The sequence below is a fragment of the Solanum tuberosum genome, unplaced genomic scaffold (genome assembly GCF_000226075.1).
Source record: "Solanum tuberosum cultivar DM 1-3 516 R44 unplaced genomic scaffold, SolTub_3.0 scf00043, whole genome shotgun sequence".
Lineage (NCBI taxonomy): Eukaryota > Viridiplantae > Streptophyta > Magnoliopsida > Solanales > Solanaceae > Solanum > Solanum tuberosum.
Genome location: NW_006238969.1, coordinates 441,743 through 463,133, shown reverse-complemented (window position 1 = coordinate 463,133; position 21,391 = coordinate 441,743).

Genomic DNA, 21,391 nt, shown 5'->3' with positions numbered 1-21,391 from the left:
GGCCTTTTATCCGCATGTGGGATGTAAATTGGTACGTGAGGAACAACTGCCAACGAACCCACAGTTAGCGACATCTTTGATTTTAGATGCCTGGGTGAGCTTGAATACCTCACTCCATCTGTCCAGTAGCAAGTTTGGGGGGGTGTTTGCTTGTCGACACAGTTTCCTATCAGACAGGGATTAGAAGTATGGCTCTCTCATTTAGTGCCCTGTCCCGCATTTCAGTAGCTATGATCCTACCCACATTGATAAGGTACCCAACCATGAGGCAAGCTACCAAGGACGCCAGTGAGGGAGAAAGGGTATTATCATTACCTGTAGGCCGCAACTGTGCACAGACAACAGCTCACCAGACCTTGGCTGGAAATGACAGTGAAGCTTTAGTGATGTGTACCGGCGTTCCTGTCACCCAAGTTGCATTCTCCCCCTCTGAAGCAATTTGCCGTGAAATCTAGCGCATGACTCGCTCACGAGAACTCTGAAATTCCATATCAGCTTCACTGGTCACAACATGATATTTTCCCTCAAACAAGTTTACTAAAGCTGGTGTTGTGTAATCTGAGGCATGCAACATCCTGTTGATAGTAGCCTCGGAAATATTCACGAGTGTGCCCCTAACCATCACTGAGTTAAGTGTTCCCAGGTACTAGTAATGTCCTTCTACCCCCGTTTAGTCATCTCAGTGTCTACAGCAAAGTTCACCAAGGTGGTTGCATAGGCAGCATAAAACTCCCAGATCAGGTGGCTAGAAAATTCCCCTGGTGCATTGTTCATCCAGTCAAACTGATGAAACTGAAAAATTCTATAAATGTCTGGGAATGATTTGATATCAGCCACCACAACTTTGGTCTCAGGCATGATTGGTCTCTTCTTAAAGCCGCCAGACTTGGTCACCATTCCATTGTTGAAGAAATCATCGGACTTGTTCATAGTCCACATAGAACAGAAAAAATCAATCAGTTTTTGTCTCACCGCGGGATCGAGTTCATGGAGGTGAACATATTGGACCATGGTGTCATTAGTGGTAATCTCTTTATCCTCATTTGTAGTACATGTCTCTTCATGTGCTCCAGTTTCAGCTTCTGTGTCTACTGTAGGTGGAGGTGTGGTTGTATTTTCCTGAGAGTTGCTTACAGACTCTCTACTACCTCCCAAACCATGATGAGACTGGCTACCTTTCTCCTCACCACTTCTGGAGCTACTACCTTCCTCTTCAGACTAAGAAGGAGTGTTTTGGTGGATGGCCCTCGTTGTATGGGATCTAGTAGCTCAAGGTGGGTGATCTTCAGGTGTAATACTTATCTGTACCTCCAAACTACTAGACTCCATAGCATTAGCACCTTCTGATTGAGAAGCAGATGGTGAGGATTGTGGGGCTGCCTTCTTTCTTCGGTGAGCCATAGTATCTGATAAAATGAATCATAAGAACCAAATTAGTAAACAAATCAAGAAAATGGCACAATATTGGGTACTCAGAATTCCCATGTGTAATTACAATGTGACGCCTTACCTTAAGAATGTCGTAACCCAATCTATCATTGGGAAGGGCCACGGAATTGAAATGCAAAAATAGAATTAAAAGAACAAAAACAAGAATAATATATTATTTGTTGTACGAGAGCCTAAAAGGGTCGTAATGGGTACCACGATCCGTGAAGACACTCGTGAATATGAGTTAACATTTGACTTTGTGGTTGATTGTACTAGTATGGGTCATGGATGGCTTCACGGTCCGTGGAGTGAACCACGGTCCGTGATAACCACTGTGACCTTCATTAGTGTATGCCTGTTTTGCATAGTGTGGTCTACGAGGGGTTTCACGACCCGTGGTTGTCTTCACGTCCCGTGAAGCCCATCATGGACTTACACTTGGTAGTTTTCCAGCGACCCTTTTTCTCCCACAATCATCCTATACTCAATTTCCAACATGTTCATCATACAATCACAATGTGACAAGATGATGTATCACCTATTCCCCTTAACTTACGAAAACTTTAGCAAACACTACAGAGACCAACACGAAATCCCTAATACTATCATACTCACATGCCAACGATTACAACCCCTCAACTTCACAATTTTATCGACAAATTTTACATGGGACTCAACACAGACTCAAACACACACTAATATCACCATTCAACACAAATTACTAAAGCATTCATCATACCCACACACATGAACCATAAAATTTACCCAACTCAAAGCAACCCACAACAATTCAATATCAACAAACATAGTTCAGCACATAATCATGGTAACTTCGACTAAATCAAAGTAAATCTAACTTTTTTTTTATAAGATCAAACTTATAACATGTGGTAGAAGAACTTACTTTGAAATAGAGTAATATTTCACCCAAAAGAGAGAACTAGACTGTTGTTTTAACTTCTTGATCCTTAGGACTAGGGTTTTGAATTCTTTGATGAAATTGGAATCGATGGATGTTGAAAACCTTTTATATGATTGATAACCGTTATGGAGGAGATAAAGTGAAGAAATTTTTTTTGACCCTTGGCGCTTGAAGAGAAATATATAATGTTGCATCTTAATCCTTTAAGACGCGTGGGTCGGATTTCAGTGATTTTGGATTAGGGACGACTCACCGTGAAATGGCCCGTGAAGGGAACCACGGTCCGTATAGGCGTCCATGAACATGACTTGGTTGTGGAAACTTACCTAAGGTTACGAGTGGCTAGACGGTCCATACAAAGTCTAACGGACCGTGAACCAATTTATGGCAAATTCCAGTAGCCTCCTTAGGCTATTGTTGAGGATGACGGGCCGTAAAAATGCCCGTCAAAGACGCTACGGCCCGTGAGACTGCCCGTGAAGAGCTGTCAACACTCAGTTCTGCACTTCTTTGTTCAAATCCTTCCTGCACAGATCAACACCTACTCACTCTATAAAAACCAATAGAAATAATAAAATGTAAGCTAACTATTACAATTATAGTCTTGGGTTGCCTCCCAAGAAGCACACAATTTAACGTCGCAGCACGACACAGGTTACTTGATTACTCAGACTTCATCAAGCTTTCATTCCTTCACTATTTTCACTTTTTCTGGAACACCCAAGTACGCCTTGATTTGTTGACCATTGGCCTTGAACCTCTTACACTTATCATTTTCAAGCACAATAGCACTCGATTGAAATACCTAAGTTACCTTAAAAGGTCCAGACCATTTAGATCTCAACTTCCCAGGAAACAGACGAAGTCTGAAGTTGAAAAGTAACACCAAGTCGCCAGGAGTAAAGGTTCTTTTCTCAATATGCTTATCATGATACAGCTTCATCCTCTCCTTGTACAGTGTAGACCTATCATATGCTCTCAAGCGGAACTCATCTATCTCATTGATTTGATGTAGTCTCAGGTTTGCAGTCTTACTCCAACTAAGGTTCAACTTCTTCAAAGCCTAAATTGCCTTATTCTCAAGCTCCACTGGCAAATGATATGCTTTTCCAAACACCAATTGATATGGAGACATACCAATAGGTGTCTTGAAAGCTGTCTGATATGCCCATAGAGCATCATCTAATTTTCTTGCCCAATCTGTCTTGTTATCATTAACTATTTTTGCCAGAATAGATTTTATTTGCCTATTTGATACCTCCACTTGGCCACTAGTATGCGGGTGATAAGGTGTTTCTAACTTGTGTTGTTTGACCTCATATTTAGCCAGAAGAGCACTGAATACCTTATTGCATAAATGGGAACCGCCATCACTGATAATAGCTCTGGGTGTGCCAAACCTTGAAAAGATATTCTTCTTCAGAAACCCAGCAACACTTTTGCCATCATTCTCAGCCAAAGCAACTGCCTCAACCCATTTGGACACATAGTCCACTGCCATGAGTATATATTTTTTCCCACAGGAGCTCACAAATGGTCCCATGAAATTGACTCCCCACACATCAAATAGCTCCACCTCCAGAATGAGTGTCATTTGTAGCTCGTGACGCCTAGAGATGGCTCCTTGCCTCTGGCATACATCACAACTCCTCACTATATCCATTGCATCTTGATGAATTGTAGGCCAGTAGTACCCACTCTGAAGTACCTTGTGTGTTGTCTGAATGCCTCTATGATGGCCCCCCACTGGAGATGAGTGACAGGCTTCTAAAATATGTAGCATCTCAGCCTCAAGGATGCATCGCCTGATGATATTATCAGCACACATCCTGTACAAATATGGTTCATCCCAAAAATACTTACCCACATCATGCAAGAACCTTTTCCTTTGTTGAAATGTCAGCTCTTCAGGCATCAAGTCACTAACAAGAAACTTAGCAAAATCATCAAACCAAGGAGAAAGATCAAGAGTTGTGGCTAATACCTGCTCATGTGGGAACGAATTATTGATTTCTAGCTCAAGTTCCTCTTTCTTTTCAGCATCCAGCCTAGATAGGTGATCAGCCACCTAGTTTTCACAACCTCTCATATCTTTGACCTCAAAGTCAAACTCCTGAAGCAGCAAAACCCATATGTTCAACCTTGGCTTTGCATCTCTCTTTGCCATGAGATATCTCAGAGCTGCATGATCTGTGTGGACTATCACCTTAGTACCCAGCAAGTAGTCCCTGAATTTCTAAATGGCATATACCACACTCAGTAGTTCGTTCAGTGACTGTGTAGTTTTGATGTGTTCCATTTAGTGACTTACTAGCATAGTAGATCGGATGGAACATCTTGTTGCGCTTCTTTCCCAACACAACTCCTAAGGTAGTACCACTAGCATCGAATATTACCTCAAATGGTTCAGCCCAATCTGGGCCAATGATCACTGGGGCAGAAATAAGCTTCTCCTCCAGGCATTCAAAGGCTTTTAGGCATGCCTCATCAAAAGAAAATTTCACCTCCTTCTCCAAAAGCTTGCATAAGGGTTGTGCAATTTTCGAGAAGTCCTTGATGAAACGCCTATAAAATCTGGCATGTCCTCAAAAACTTTGAATACCTTTTACACAGATATGTGGAGAAAAATTTTCAATAACCTCAATCTTTTCTTTGTCTACCTCTATTCCTTTCTACGGCACCTTGTGATCGAGAATTATACCTTTCTTGAGCATGAAATGGCACTTCTCCCTGTTCAGCACTAAATTGGCTTCCTCACAACTCTGTAAAGCCCCGCTAAGATTGAACAAATAGTCATCAAAAGTATCACCTACCACTAAAAAGTCCTCCATGAATAGCTCTAGAGTGTCCTCCACTATGTCCGAGAAAATGGACATCATGCACCGTTGGAAAGTTGATGGTGCATTACATAACCCAAATGGCAAGATTTTGAATGCAAAGGTGCCATAAGAACATTTAAACGTGGTCTTCTCCTGATCTTCCGGATCAATTGATATTTTGTTGTATCCCCAGTAGCCATCAAAGAAACAATACCACCCTTTGCCAGCCATCATATCCAACATCTGATCCATGAATGGCATGAGAAAGTGGTCCCTCAAGGTTCATTTATTCAGCTTCTTGTAGTCCATGCATACTCGCCATCTAGTGATTGGTCTTTGTGGAATCAAATCGTTCTTCACATTTGCCACTACCGTCATACCACACCTTTTGGGCACACATTGCACTGGGCTAACCCAATGACTGTCAGAAATGGGGTACACAACCCCTGCATCTAACCACTTGATGATCTTCTTTTTGACCACCTCTTGCATTGGTGGATTTAACCTCCTCTGGTGCTCAATACTTGGGTTGTAGTCCTCCTCAAGTTGGATCTTATGACTGCATATACCTGGAGGTATCCCAATGATGTTAGCAATGGTCCACCCAATTTTTCTTTTATACCTTATCAACACTTTAATCACAGCTTGTACTTGTTCATCATTCAAATATGCAGCCAAGATCAAAGGCAAAGTGTTGTTAGTACACAAAAATTCATTCCTCATGTGACTGGGTAATTATTTCAGTTCTAGCACAAGCGGCTCCTCAATGGATGGCTTTGCTAGAGGACTTGGCGTATTTTTCAAATCCATGTTCGGTTTCTTTGGAGTATAAGAGTGTGCTCCCATGCCCTATAAAGCATTCACGGTCTCCACATTATCAGTCTGAAAATCTTCTTCAAAGTTCATCAACACGACCGTTAATGTTTTGACAGCCAGCCTCTCCTCAATAATCACTCCCATATCTTCTTCATCAAAGGCTTCTATTGCAGACACCACATTCATGTCCAGCGTCTGCTTCGTTGACCTACAAATTTTAAACTTTACCTCTTCCTTGCTGAGTCTGAATTTCAACTATCCACTCTCAACATCAACCAATGCTCGTCCCGTTGCCAGAAATGGTCTTCCCAAAATTTTAGGAACCTCAAAATCCACTTCACAATCCAAGATCACGAAATCTGCTAGAAAGATGAAAGTGTCCATCTTTACAAGCACATCACATAAGATGCCCACAAGTCGCTTTACTGATCTATATGCCATCATAAACCTCATTGTTGTGGGTTTCGGGACTCCTAACCCCAGTTGCTTGTAGATGACCAATGGCATCAGGTTTATACTGGCCCCTAAGTCACACAAGGCCTTCGCAAACTCAATTGATCTGATGGTGCATGGTATGGTGAATGCACCCAGAGCCTCCTTCTTATGTACCAGAGATCTGGTAGAAATAGCACTGCAGTGATGAACATTGTCAGTAAAATCAAAACTTACCTCTCTTTTCTTCATGACCAAGTTCTTCATGAACTTAGCATATCCTGGCATTTGCTCTAGGGCTTCTACCAATCCCCGTTCACTGATAGCTATCTCAGCATTGTTATGAACTTAGAAAATTCCCCATCCTCAACTTTCTTTTTAAGCCTTTGAGGGAACGGAGGAGGTGGTCTTGGTATCTTTTGTAGAGGTATAGTTCCCCCAACCCATTTTTCCTTTGCTCCTGCTGGTTTTGCTATTGGTTGAGCGTCTTCCACGTCATCTACCTATTCAACGTTAGCCTCCTCTCTGACAGTTCGATCCAACAACTGTTCATGCTCAGTACCAGTAGAAATTGGTTCATTAAGAATCTTACAACTCCTGGTGGCAATAACCATGCAATGCCTATCCTTCTTGGGATTTTGAATAGTGTCACTTGGTAGTGACCTATTCTACCTCTGGTCAGTGATGCTGAAAGTTGCCCCAATTGTTCCTCTATTTTCTTGATGGAGGTAGTGTGAGAGTCTACCAGTTGACTCATACTGGAGAAGTCACATTTTATCTCTTTTACCCCTGCATCAGTTGATTCAACCTTTTGGAGTACCTTCGTCAACATATCTTCTAGCTTAAACCCACTGGAACTACCGATTGCATGATCTCTATTACCTGGGGCACATATACACCACTACGATCATTTTTATAACCATCTTTGTTTTGCCAGTTTCCCTACTCTCTATTTGTTGGCCTGTCATACTGTTCTTCCGTAGAATAGTTTCGACCTGCATTTCCAGAATTATAACCTTTGTTTCCCAAGTTATAATTCTGAAAACCTCCTTGGTTGCCCAAGTAATTTGTTTCCTCACCTAGATCGATGTTGTAATGACCCTAAAAATGAACTACTGAAACAAAAGCCAAATGTGTGTGCGTTTGGGTTTTGTGTGAGGTTTGATGTTGTTGTATCTTGTCCCGAATCAAGGTTGAAGGGTATAGGGGTTAAACATCAAGGTACGACTCCCCTTGAACCACCCTAGGGGTCCTTGAGGAGGACCCTACGTCTAACCCCCAAGACCCCTTGAAAACCTCAAGGCTGCCCCAACTTGGTGGACTAGGGAAGGGGACCACGCCCCGTAGGTCCATCCACACCCCGTGGATGGAATCCGTGGGTCATGGCCCCCAAATACTTGCCACAGCCAACATTGACGGAAGACCAGTATGGTCCATCAACCCATCCACGATCCTTGGATGGAGGTCTCGTGAGTGAGACCTGGTTTGCTGTCAAGTGACACAGCCAATTGAGGGGTGAATTGGTAAATTCACCCCAAGTCTTTTAAAGTGTATGGACGGTTATTTTGGGTCTATTTAGATATTTTGAGAGTATTAAAACTTAATTAGACCTCATTATTTCAAGTCTTCAAAATCAAAACCCTTCTCTCCTAAAAAGTTCTGTCTAGAAACTCCATTGGAGATCAAGGTCAAGATCAAGCTAAAGTTGGGGATTTCAAGGTGTTTCTTATTCAATTTCGTGGGATTCTTCAATTATAAGGTATGGTGATACTTTATCTAAGGTTAGCTTTCACCCTAGAGTCAATTTCAAAGAAGTTTTCAGAGTCTTCAAGTTTCTCAAAACCCTAAGTTTTACTCAATCTCATGGGTTCCTTCATCAAACGTTTTCAAATAATAAATAATGATTATATTGAAGTTTAATTGGTGATTTAAGATGATTCTACTCTATGAACCCATGATTTCTCTCAACTTCCTAAATTTGGCTTTGTTAAGTGGGTTTGATGATTATGAAAGAATGATTGATGATTTATGCCTAGAGTAATTTAGATTATTGAATTGTATCATCATCTATGCCTAATTTTTATGAATGGTTGGAAATTTGAGGAATTGTGATCATAGCCTTGAAAGGGCAAGTTTGACCTAATTACTTGTTATAGTAGAATTGTATTAGAATTGTTGATCCTCTTGAAAGGTGGAGGTGTTTAATTACTTTGAATGTTGTGATCATGTCCTTGAAGGCATAGTGTGAGGAATTGGAGTATTATCATGTTGTTGTATATATGAATGTGATGTGAAGCATGTGTGTGACCTAAGTGAATGAATGATGATCATGTCTCGAAGCTAATTATGTTAGCATTGAATGTTATCTCTCTATTAACATTTATGAATGATGGTGATTATGTGAAAGGCTATTCTCACATACACACACATACTTGAATGAAGGTCAATGATAATGTTAATGATGAAGTACTTATTGAAAGGCTATTCTCAATTTTACTCTAATGAATGATAATGATGTGTTGATTAAAAGGATAATCTCGATTTTACACTAACGAATGATAATGGGATTCTTAGTTGAAAAGCTTTTCTCATCTTTGAATCTATGAGCTATCTAGTGAATGTTGGGATGGGATGGATGCTCATCTGGGAGTTGAGGCGGAGTATCTAGTAGCAATCCCTTTGGGATGGATGCTCATCCAGGAGTTGAGGCGGAATATCTAGTAGCAATCTCTTGAGATGGATGCTTATCCATGAGTTGAGGCGAAGTGTCTAGTAACTACTCTATGGGATATTAAATGAGATGGATACTCATCCATGAGTTGAGGCGGGGTATCCAGTAGCAATCTCTTGGGGTGGATGCTCATCCATGAGTTGAGGCGGAGTATCTTATAGCAACCTCGTTGTCCCATAACTGTGTGCCCACATAGGATAGCTAATGGATCCACTTAAGCTAATTACCGGTCTTCCTTAGGCAAGTTGACCACCTTCTACAGTGTGGGGTTTCATGACACCGGATTCCATGATCTAGCTCTCATGGCTTATCTCGGTTAAACGCTTATTCCCATCATGTGAGATATGCATTGTAGTTTCTTCAGGAGTTGAAGTGTGGGTAGAAGTATGGAATGTTATCCATACAATGCACGAGTAGGCTTCAAGTGGGCTATAGTGAGTTCTCTAAGTCTTAATGACTATGTGTGAATGCGTCCTAAATGAATCAAATGAAGAATGTTGACACTTAAATGCTTAATGTGATGATGCATGCTATACTTGGGTTTTATTATGAGTTATTTTCCCTTGTCATGTCTTATGGAAAGTCATGTCTCTTATGTGTGGATATTGTGCAAAGGTGAATAGAAAGGAATGGTAAGTTAACTTTTGGTGACTTTAATGTGGTGCCTTAGTGTGGATGGTGGTACGGGATGCTATACATACATTGCACAAGGTATATCATGAGGGGTACTTGAGGTGAAGGCTAAACGTGAAGGTGAAGATGTTACATGTTGATAATACTTAAACGTGATGTTATGACTTGTATGATGATTATATTGGTATTTGATGTCTCTTATGCTATTGTTCATGATATTTCTAAAAAGTGACTTGATGCATGGTTGCCAACCAAAATGTCCCTTTTAAAGCATGTTTTTGCATGGTCATCATACTTAGTACATTTTTGTGTGCTAACCCATACTTTTTTATTTTTACTAAAAGTGTAGGTTCAGCAAGGGATTGCATTCTCTACTAAAGCTTGGGATTAGAGTTCTCTCAAGACATCTTTTGGTAGGTCCTCATAGACTGAGGAGAAGGATTTTATGTCTATAGTCTTTTTTATATTTTAAGACCTTTGTTAAGACTTCGATTGTAAAGGGCCGTGACTCTTTCTTGTTAAAGTTTGTCTAAGATGGCCACGTGAGACGTTAGACTTCTACTTGTGTTCAAATGCTTTTGAAACGATTGATTGTATGGATTTTGAATAAAAAGTTTTAATTTCAAACTATTTTTATTATCTATGCGATGAATGAATGCTATGAGGCTTGTATAAGACCCCTTCGGGGTCGAGTACGTCGTGTTATGACTAGGGGGTGCTCTCGAGTCGTGACAAACATGGTATCAGAGCATAAGGTTTTGGAAATGGTTTTTTAGGATTGATGTCTCACAAGCCATGTCTAGTAGACTCTTGTTCATTGGTGTGAGTCGCGACACATTTATGAGCGAGAGACTATAGGACGTTAGAAGTTACGCTTTTTTCATATTCTTTAAGTCGTACCTTAGAGTTTTAGATCTATAAGTGTTCTCTTCATAAGCCTTTTCTTGTGTTTATAGGATATGAATATAAGGGCTAACCCAAAGAGGGCGCAGAAGGAGAATGTGGATGGGGGAGTTCCTCCCCAAGGTCCTCAAGGTGACCAAGTTCCTCTAGGCAACCAAGAAAATCAAGTTTCGGTGGACCCCCGGCTATGACCAATGAGGAAGTTAGGTCGGCTTTATTGATGATGTCTCAAGCCGTAACTACTCAAGCACAAACAATGACGGCCCAAGCAAATAGGGATGTGGGGCCTAGAGTGAATGCTAATGAGGGTTCTATGGCTTCAAGATTGAGGGATCTCTCCAGAATGAGTACCCCCGAATTTCTAGGTTCCAAAGTAGAATAAGGTCCCCAAAGGTTTGTTGATGAGGTTAGCAAGACACTTACTATAATAAGGGTATCTTCGGAGGAGAAGGCCGAGCTAGCCGCCTACCAACTAAAAGATGTCGCTCAAATTTTGTATGAGCATTGGAAAGGTGAGAGGACAATAGAAGCGGGTCCCATAAATATGGATGTGTTCAAGGAGGCATTCCTTGATAGGTTTTATCCCTTTGAGTTGAGGGAACAAAAATTGGTAAAATTCATGCACCTTCGTCAAGGGGGTAAGAGTGTGAAGGAGTACTCTCTCAAGTTCACCCAACTCTCCAAATATGCTCCAACCTTAGTGTCAAATTATATGGTTAGAATGAATATGTTTGTGATGGGAGTGTCTGGTTTGGTGGAAGAACAAAGTCGTACAGCAATACTCCATCATGACATGGATATTTCTAGGTTCATGATATATTCTCAACAAATTGAGGAGACGAAACTTAAGAAAGTGAATAGGGAGGTAAAAAGGGCTAGGCCCGAAGATCAAGGTCAATCATGGTCCAAAAAGAGGTTCTACAACCAAGAGTCCCCAAAGGTCAACAATGATAGAGTGTCTAACCCTAAACCTCAGGGAGAGAATGAAAGTGGGTTTTCTTTTGAGAGGCCTAGATGTGCATAGTGTGGAAAGCAGCATTTGGGAAAGTGCCTTGCCGGCACGAAAGGGTGCTTTGGGTGTGGAAAGAAGGGGCATAAGATGAGATATTTCCCAACACTCTCGACAAAAGAAAGGGAGGATAAGCAAACTTCTCTTGAGGGCCCGGATCCTATTTCTCTAGGGAAGAATCGTTTTTATGTGCTTCAAGCTAACAAAGACAAAGGGGCTAATTCTGAAGAAAGTACCAGTAAGTTATAGTTCCTTTTTGTTGTGATGAGGTTCTTATGTTTTTTTTCATGTTAGCCTGAGTTGGGTTTACCCTTAAGTGGGGGATAGAATGTTGAACAGTCGGTTGTGAAGAGTGTTGATATCCCTATCTCTTTCCTTCTATTCCTATTCAAGCTTCAGACCAAGAGTCCTTTGTAGCTTGTTTCATGTTTTGGAGTAATGTGTGAATTTGTGTTTCCATGGTCTCCTAAGGTTATGTATGTTCTAGTTGAATTATTTTTTAAATGAGAAAATGATTTTTCATGATTTATGTCCCTCATGTTAATGTGCATTTAGTTTGAGTTGTCTCTATGCTTCATGAGGTTAAATGTTGAACATGCCTAATTGTGCTTTAGAGAGTAATTGCATAATGTGCTTAATCATGTTGTGATGAACATGATGTGACTTGGAGAAGGAAGTTCCTCCAACAAAATGAGAAATGTGAAGTTTTGGTGCATAATGAGTTTGTAGATGTAGTTCTTACCTTCTTGTTGTGTTTTGAGTTGATTGATATGGAGTGGATGTTTCCCCCAATGTTTATGCATTTATATTGATGTTGCATGCATGATTTTGGGCTACTAGTCTTGAGTCGCTACCCCTTTATGTGTATAAAGTTTCATTCGAGGAAGAATGTTCCTAAGTGGGGGATAATGTAACGACCCTAAAAATGAACTAGTGAAACTAGAGACTAACGTGTGTGCATTTGAGTTTAATGTGAGGTTTGATGTTGTTGTATGTTGTCTTGAGTCAAGGTTGAAGGGTTTAGGGGTTAAACGTCTAGGTACGACTCCCCTTGGACCACCCTAGGGGTCCTTGAGGAGGACCCTAAGTCTAATCCCCAAGACCCCTTGAAAACCTCAAAGCTGCCCCAATTTTGGTGGATCACGGAAGGGGACCACTACCCGTAGGTCCAACCACCCCCCGTTGATGGCCTCCGTGGGTCATGGCCCCCAAAACCTTTCCATAGACACCATTGACGGAAGACCAGTACGGCCCGTCAACCCGTCCACGGTCCGTGGATGGGGGTCTCATTAATGAGACCTGGTTTGCTGTCAAGTGACACGGCCAATTAAGGGATGAATTAGTAGATTCAGCCCAAGTTTTGTTAGTGTATGGACGGTTATTTTGGGTTTATTTAGATATTTTAAGATTATTAAAACTTAATTAGACCTCATTATATCAAGTCTTCAAAATCAAAACCCTTCTCTCCTAAAAAGTTCTCTCTAGAAACTCCATTGGATATCAAGGTCAAGTTCAAGCTAGGGTTGAGGATTTCAAGGTGTTTCCTCTTCAATTTCGTGGGATTCTTCAATTATAAGGTATGGTGATCCTTTATCTAGGTTTAGCTTTCACCCTAGAGTCAATTTAAAAAATGTTTTCAGAGTCTTCAAGTTTCTCAAAACCCTAAGTTTTACTCAATATCATGGGTTCCTTCATCAAACGTTTTCAATTGATAAATCATGATTATATTGAAGTTTAATTGGTGATTTAAGATGATTCTACTATTTGAACCCAAGATTTCTCTCAACTTCCTAAATTTGGCTTTGTTAAGTGGGTTTGATGATTATGAATGAATAATTGATGATTTATTCCGAGAGTGATTTAGATTATTGATTTGTATCATCTATGCCTAATTGTGATGAATGGTTAGTGATTTGAGTAATTCTGATAATAACCTTGAAAGGTCAAGGTTGACCTAATTACATGTTATAGTAAAATTGTATTAGAATTGTTGATCCACTTGAAAGGTGGAGGTGTTTAATTACTTTGATTGTTGTGATCATGGCCTTGAAGTCATAGTTTGAGGAATTGGAGTATTATTATGTTGTTGTATATATGAATGTGATGTTAAGCATTTGTGTGACCAAGTAAATGAATGAAGACCATGTCTAGGAGCTAATTGTGTTAGGATGGAATGTTATCTCTCTATTAACACTTTTGAATGATGGTGATTATGTGAAAGGCTATTCTCACATACACACACACTTGAATGAAGGCCACTGATAATGTTAATGATGAAGTACTTATTGAAAGGCTATTCTCAATTGTACTCTAATGAATGATAATGATGTGTTGATTGAAAGTATATTCTCGATTTTACACTAACGAATGATAATGGGATTCTTAGTTGAACGGCTTTTCTCATCTTTGAATCTATGAGCTATATAGTAAATGTTGGGATGGGATGGATGTTCATCCGGGAGTTGAGGCGAGTATCTAGTAGCAATCCCTTGGGGATGGATGCTCATCCGGGAGTTGAAGCGGAGTATCTAGTAGCACTCTCCTGAGATGGATGCTCATCAATGAGTTGAGGCAGCGTGTCCAGTAACAATCTCTTATCCCTTAAATGTAATTAATGGTAACTACTCTATGGGAATGTAGGCTAAGTACCGAGAGGAGATCGAATGAGATGAATACTCATCCATGAGTTGAGGTGGGGTATCTAGTAACAATCTCTTGGGGTGGATGCTCATACATGAGTTGAGGCGGAGTATCTTGTAGCAACCTCTTTGTCCCATAACTATGTGCCCACACAGGATAGCTAGTGGATCAACTTAAGCTAAATACCGGTCTTACTTAGGCAAGTTAACCACCTTCTACGGTGTGGGGTTTCATGACACCGGATTCCATGATCTAGCTCTCATGGTCTATGTCGGGTAAAAGCTTATTTTCATCATGTGAGATGTGCATTTTAGTTTTTTTAGAAGTTCTATGAAGAGTGGGTAGTAGTATGGGATGCTATGCATACATTGCACGAGTAGGCTTCAAGAGAGCTATAGTGAGTTCTCTAAGTCCTAATGACTATGTGTTAATGTGTCCTAAATGAATCAAATGAAGAATGTTGACTCTTAAATGCTTAATCTGATGATGCATGCTATATTTGGGTTATATTATGAGTTATTTTCCCTTGTCATGTCTTATGAAATGTTATATGTCTTATGTGTGGATATTGTGCAAAGGTGAATAGAAGAAAGGAATGGTAAGTTCACTTTTGGTGAACTTAATGTGGTGCCTTAGTGTGGATGGTGGTATGGGACGCTATACATACATTGCACAAGGTATATCATGAGGGGTACTTGAGGTGAAGGCTAAACGTGAAGCTGAAGATGTTACATGTTGATATTGCTTAAATGTGATGTTATGACTTGCATGATGATTATATTGGTATTTGATGTCTCTTATGCTATTGTTCATGATATTTCTAAAAAGTGACTTGATGCATGGTTGCCAACCAAAATGTCCCTTTTAAAGCATGTTTTTGCATGGTCCTCATACTTAGTACATTTTTGTGTGCTAACCCATACTTTTTTCTTTTTACTAAAAGTGTAGGCTCTAGCAGGGGATTGAATTCTCTAGTGAAGCTTGGGATTAGAGTTTTCTCAAGACAACTTTTGGTATGTCCTCATAGACCGAGGAGAAGGACTTTATGTTTCTAGTCTTTTTTATGTTTTAAGACATTTGTTAAGACTTCGATTGTAAAGGGCCGTGACTCTTTCTTGTTAAAGTTTGTCTAAGTTGGCCACGTGAGACGTTAGACTTCTACTTGTGTTCAAATGCTTTTGAAACGATTTATTGTATGGATTTTGAATAAAAAGTTTTAATTTCGTACTATTTTTATTATCTATGCGATGAATGAATGCTATGAGGCTTGTATAAGACCCCTTCGGGGTCGAGTACATCGTGTTACGACTAGGGGGTGCCCACGGGTCGTGACAAACATGGTATCAGAGCATAAGGTTTTGGGAATGGTTTTTTAGGATTGATGTCTCATAAGCCACGTCTTTAGAGTCTTATTTATCGGTGTGAGTCGCGACACATCTATGAGCGAGAGGCCATATGACGTTAGAAGTTATAGTTCTTTCATATTCTTGAAGTTGTTCCTTAGAGTTTTAGATCTATAAGTGTTTTCTTCTTAAGCCTTCTCTTGTGTTTATAGGATATGAATAAAAAGGCTAACCCAATGAGGGTAGAGAAGGAGAATGTGGATGGGGGAGTTCCTCCCCAAGTTCCTCTAGGCACCAAGGAAATCAAGTTTTGGTGGATCCCCTGGCTATGACCAATGAGGAAGTTAGGTTGGCTCAATTGATGATGGCTCAAGCCATAACTACTCAAGCTCAAGCCATGACGGCCCAATCAAATAGGGATGTGGGGCCTAGAGTGAATGCTAATGAAAGTTCTATGGCATTAAGATTGAGGGATTTCTCTAGAATGAGTCCCCAAGAATTTCTAGGTTCCAAAGTAGAAGAAGGTCTCCAAAGATTTATTGATGAGGTTAGCAAGACACTGAGTGCAATGGGGGTGTCTTCGGAGGAGAAGGCGGAACTCGCTACCTACCAACTAAAAGATATGGCTCAAATTAGGTATGAACAATGTAAAGGTGAGAGGCCAGTAGGAGCGGGTCCCATAAATTGGGATGTGTTCAAGGAGGCATTCTTTGATAAGTTTTTCCCCTTAGAGTTGAGGGAACAAAAAGTGGTAGAATTCATGAACCTTCATCAAGGGGGTATGAGTGTGAAGGAGTACTCTCTCAAGTTCACCCAACTCTCAAAATATTCTCCAATCTTAGTGGCAAATTCTAGGGATAGAATGAATAAGTTTGTGATGGGAGTGTCTCGTTTGGTGGAAGAAGAATGTCGTATGACAAAGCTCCATCATGACATGGATATTTCAACGCTCATGATATATTCTAAAAAAATTGAGGAAACAAAACTTAAGAAAGTGAATAGAGAGGTGAAAAGGGCTAGGCCCGAAGATCAAGGTCAATCAATGTCCAAAACGAGGTTCTACAACCAATAGTCCCCAAGGTCAACAATGATAGGGTGTCTAACCCTAAACCTCAGGGAGAGAATGAAAGTGGGTTTTCTTTTGAGAGGCCTAGATGTGCATAGTGTGGAAAGCAGCATTTGGGAAAGTGCCTTGCCGGCACGGATGGGTACTTTGGGTGTGGAAAGAAGGGGCATAAGATGAGATATTTCCCAACACTCTCGGCAAAAGAAAGGGAGGATAAGCAAACTTCTCTTGAGGGCCCGGATCCTATTTCTCTAAGGAAGAATCGTTTTTATGTGCTTCAAGCTAACAAGGACAAAGGGGCTAATTCTGAAGAAAGTACCAGTAAGTTATAGTTCCCTTTTGTTGTGATGAGGTTCTTATGTATTTTTTCATGTTAGCCTGAGTTGGGTTTACCCTTAAGTGGGGGATAGAATGTTGAACAGTCGGTTGTGCAGAGTGTTGATATCCTTATCTCTTTCTTTCGATTCATATTCAAGCTTGAGACCAAGAGTCCTTTATAGCTTATTTCATGTTTTGGAGTAATGTGTGAATTTGTGTTTCCATGGTCTCCTTAGGTAATGCATGATCAAGTTGAATAATTTTTTTAAATGAGAAAATGAGTTTTCATTATTTATATCCCTCATGTTAATGTGCATTTAGTTTGAATTGTCTATATGCTTCATGACGTCTAATGTTGAACATGCCTAATTGTGCTTTTTAGAGTAATTGCAGAATGTTCTTAATGATGTTGTGATATGTATGATGTGACTTGGAGAAGGAAGTTCCTCCAACGAAATGAGAAATGTTAGTTTTGGTGCATAATTAGTTTGTAGATGTAGTTCCTACCTTCTTGTTGTGTTTTGAGTTGATTGATGTGGAGTGGATGTTTCCCCCGATGTTTATTCATTTATATTGATGTTGTATACATGATTGTGGGCTGCTAGTCTTGAGTCGTTTCCCTTTATGAGTTTAAAGTGTCTTTTGAGGAAGAATGTTCCTAAGTGGGGAATAATGTAACGACCCTAAAAATGAACTAATGAAACTAGAGCCTAACGTGTGTGAGTTTGAGTTTAGTGTGAGGTTTGATGTTGTTGTATGTTGTCTTGAGTCAAGGTTGAAGGTTTTAGGGGTTAAATTTCAAGGTACGACTCCCCTTGGACAACCCTAGGGGTCCTTGAGGAGAACCCTAAGTCTGACCCCCAAGACCCATTGAAAACCTCAAGGCTGCCCCAACTTTGTGGACCAAGGAAGGGGACCACGTTCTGTAGGTCCATCTACGCCCCATCGATGTCCTCCATGGGTCATGTCCCCCAAAACCTTGCCACAGCCACCATTGACGGTAGACCAGTACAGTCCGTCAACCCATCCACGGTCCGTGGATAGGGGTCTCGTAAATGAGACCTGGTTTGCAGTCAAGTGACACAGCCAATTGAGGGTGAATTGGTAAATTCACCCCAAGTCTTTTAAAGTGTATGGATGGTTATTTTGGGTTTATTTAGATATTTTAAGAGTATTAAAACTTAATTAGACCTCATTATTTCAAGTCTTCAAAATCAAAACCCTTCTCTCCTAAAAAGTTCTCTCTAGAAACTCCATTGGAGATCAAGGTAAAGATCAAGCTAGGGTTGATGATTTAAAGGTATTTCTTCTTCAATTATAAGGTATGGTGATCCTTTATATAGGGTTATCTTTCACCCTAGAGTCCATTTCAAAGAAGTTTTCAAAGTTTTCAAGTTTCTCAAAACCCTAAGTTTTACTCAATCTCATGGGTTCCTTCATCAAACGTTTTCAAATGATCAAGCATGATTTTATTGAAGTTTAATTGGTGATTTAAGATGATTCTACTTTTTGAACCCATGATTTCTCTCAACTTCCAAAATTTGGCTTTGTTAAGTGGGTTTGATGATTATGAATGAATGATTGATGATTTATGCCTAAAGTAATATAGATTATTAAAATGTATCATCATCTATGCCTAATTGTGATGCATGGTTGGTCATTTGAGGAATTGTGATCATAGCCTTGAAAGGGCAAGTTTGACCTAATTACTTGTTATAGTAGAATTGTAGTAGAATTGTTGATCCTCTTGAAAGGTAGAGGTGTTTAATTACTTTGAATGTTGTGATCATGGCCTTGAAGGCATAGTGTGAGGAATTGGAGTATTATCATGTTGTTGTATACATGAATGTGATGTGAAGCATGTGTGTTACCTAAGTGAATGAATGATGATCATATCTAAAAGCTAAATGTGTTAGGATTGAATGTAATCTCTCTATTAACACTTGTGAATGATGGTGATTATGTGAAAGGATGTTCTCACATAAACACACACACTTGAATGAAGGTCAATGATAATCTTAATGATGAAGTACTTATTGAAAGGCTATTCTCAATTGTACTTTAATGAATGATAATGATATGTTGTTTGAAAGGATATTCTCGATTTTACACTAACGAATGATAATGGGATTCTTAGTTGAAAAGCTTTTCTCATCTTTGAATCTATCAGCTATTCAATGAATGTTGGGATGGGATGGATGCTCATCCGGGAGTTGACGAGGAGTATCTAGTAACAATCCCTTGGGGATGGATGCTCATTCGAGAGTTGAGGCGAAGTATCTAGTAGCAATCTCTTGAGATGGATGCTCATCCATGAGTGGAGGAGGACTGTCTGGTTACAATCTCTTATCCCTTAAATGTAATGAATGTTAACTACTCTATGGGAATGTAGGCAAATTACTGATAGGATATTGAATGTGATGGATACTCATCCATGAGTTGAGGCAGGGTATCTAGTAGCAATCTCTTGGGGTGGATGATCATTCATAAGTTGAGGCGGAGTATCTTGTAGCAACCTCCTTGTCCCATAACTATGTGCCCACATAGGATATCTAGTGGATCCACTTAAGCTAAATACCGGTCTTCCTTAGGAAACTTGACCACCTTCTACGGTGTGGGGTTTCGTGACACTGGATTCCATGATTTAGCTCTCATGGTCTTTGTCTGTTAAACGCTTATTCCCATAATGTGAGATGTGAATTGTAGTTTCATGAGGAGTTCTATGAAATGTGGGTAGTAGTATGGGATGCTATCCATACATTGCACGAGTAGGCTTCAAGAGGGCTATAGTGAGTTCTCTAAGTATTAATGACTATGTGTTAATGTGTCCTAAATGAATCAAATGAAAAATGTTGACTCGTAAATGGTTAATGTGATGATGCATGCTATACTTGGGTTTTATTATGAGGTATTTTCCCTTGTCATGTCTTATGAAATGTTATTTCTCTTATGTGTGGATATTGTCCAAAAGTGAATAGAAAGGAATGGTAAGTTCACTTTTGGTTACCTTAATGTGGTGCATTAGTGTGGATGGTGGTATGGGACGCTATCCACACATTACACAAGGTATAGCATGAGGGGTACTTGAGGTGAAGGTTAAACGTGATGGTGAAGATGTTACATGTTGATATTACTTAAATGTGATGCTTTGACTTGTATGATGATTATATTGGTATTTAATGTCGCTGATGCTATTGTTCATGATATTTCTAAAAACTGACTTGATGCATGGTTTCCAACCAAAATGTCCCTTTTAAAGCATGTTTTTGCATGGTCATCATACTTGGTACATTTTTGTGTGCTAACCCATACTCTCTTATTTTTACTAAAAGTGTAGGTTCCGGCAAGTGATTGCATTCTCTAGTGAAGCTTGGGATTAGAGTTCTCTCAAGACATCTTTTGGTATGTCCTCATAGACCGAGGACAATGACTTTATGTTTCTAGTCTTTCTTATGTTTTAAGACTTTTGTTAAGACTTCGATTGTAAAGGGTCGTGACCCTATCTTGTTAAAGTTTATCTAAGATGGTCATGTGTGACGTTTGTCTTCCGCTTGCATTTAAATGCTTTTGAAATGATAGATTGTATGGTTTTTGAATAAAAAGTTTTAATTCCGTACTATTTTTATTACCTATGCGATGAATGAATGTTATGAGGCCTGTATAAGACCCATTCGGGGTCGATTACGCCGTGTTACGACTAGGGGGTGCTCTCGAGTCGTGATAGATGTCCTAACATTCATACTTGTTCAGAGTCCCTACAGCATTCACCTTCTCAGACCCTGCCATGATATGTTTTGTGAGCAGGTCCATCTGAGTTCACATATGAGCCATGTCCTTTCTCCTCTCTTATCATTTGTTCAGCTGATACCCCAAAAATGATTCCTAGATCTTCCACTTCAGCATCCCTGGTGTTCCATGCTCTATTGTTCTTGGCTACTTCATCCATTAGCTACATGATTTCCACAAGAGACTTCTTCATGAATGATCCACCACAAACTGCATTAACAACAAGCTCTGTAACATAATAAAGTGATCTATAAAAGGCTTGTTTCAAATGTCTCTAAGTGAGACCATGGTTTGGACACTTTTTCATCTTTTGGCTGAATCACCACTAAGTATCATGCATTGCTTCCCCTGGTAGTTGCTTTTGTGCACTTATTTCATCTTTCATCTGCCACACTTTCGATTCAGGATAGAATCGTTCCAAGAAAGCTTCCTTCAGGTCATTCCAGGTCCTAATTGAGTCATCTGGTATCTCATTCAGCCATTTTGTAGCCTCCCCAGTGAGGGAGAATGGAAACAGCCTTAACCTCATGGTTGTCTGAATA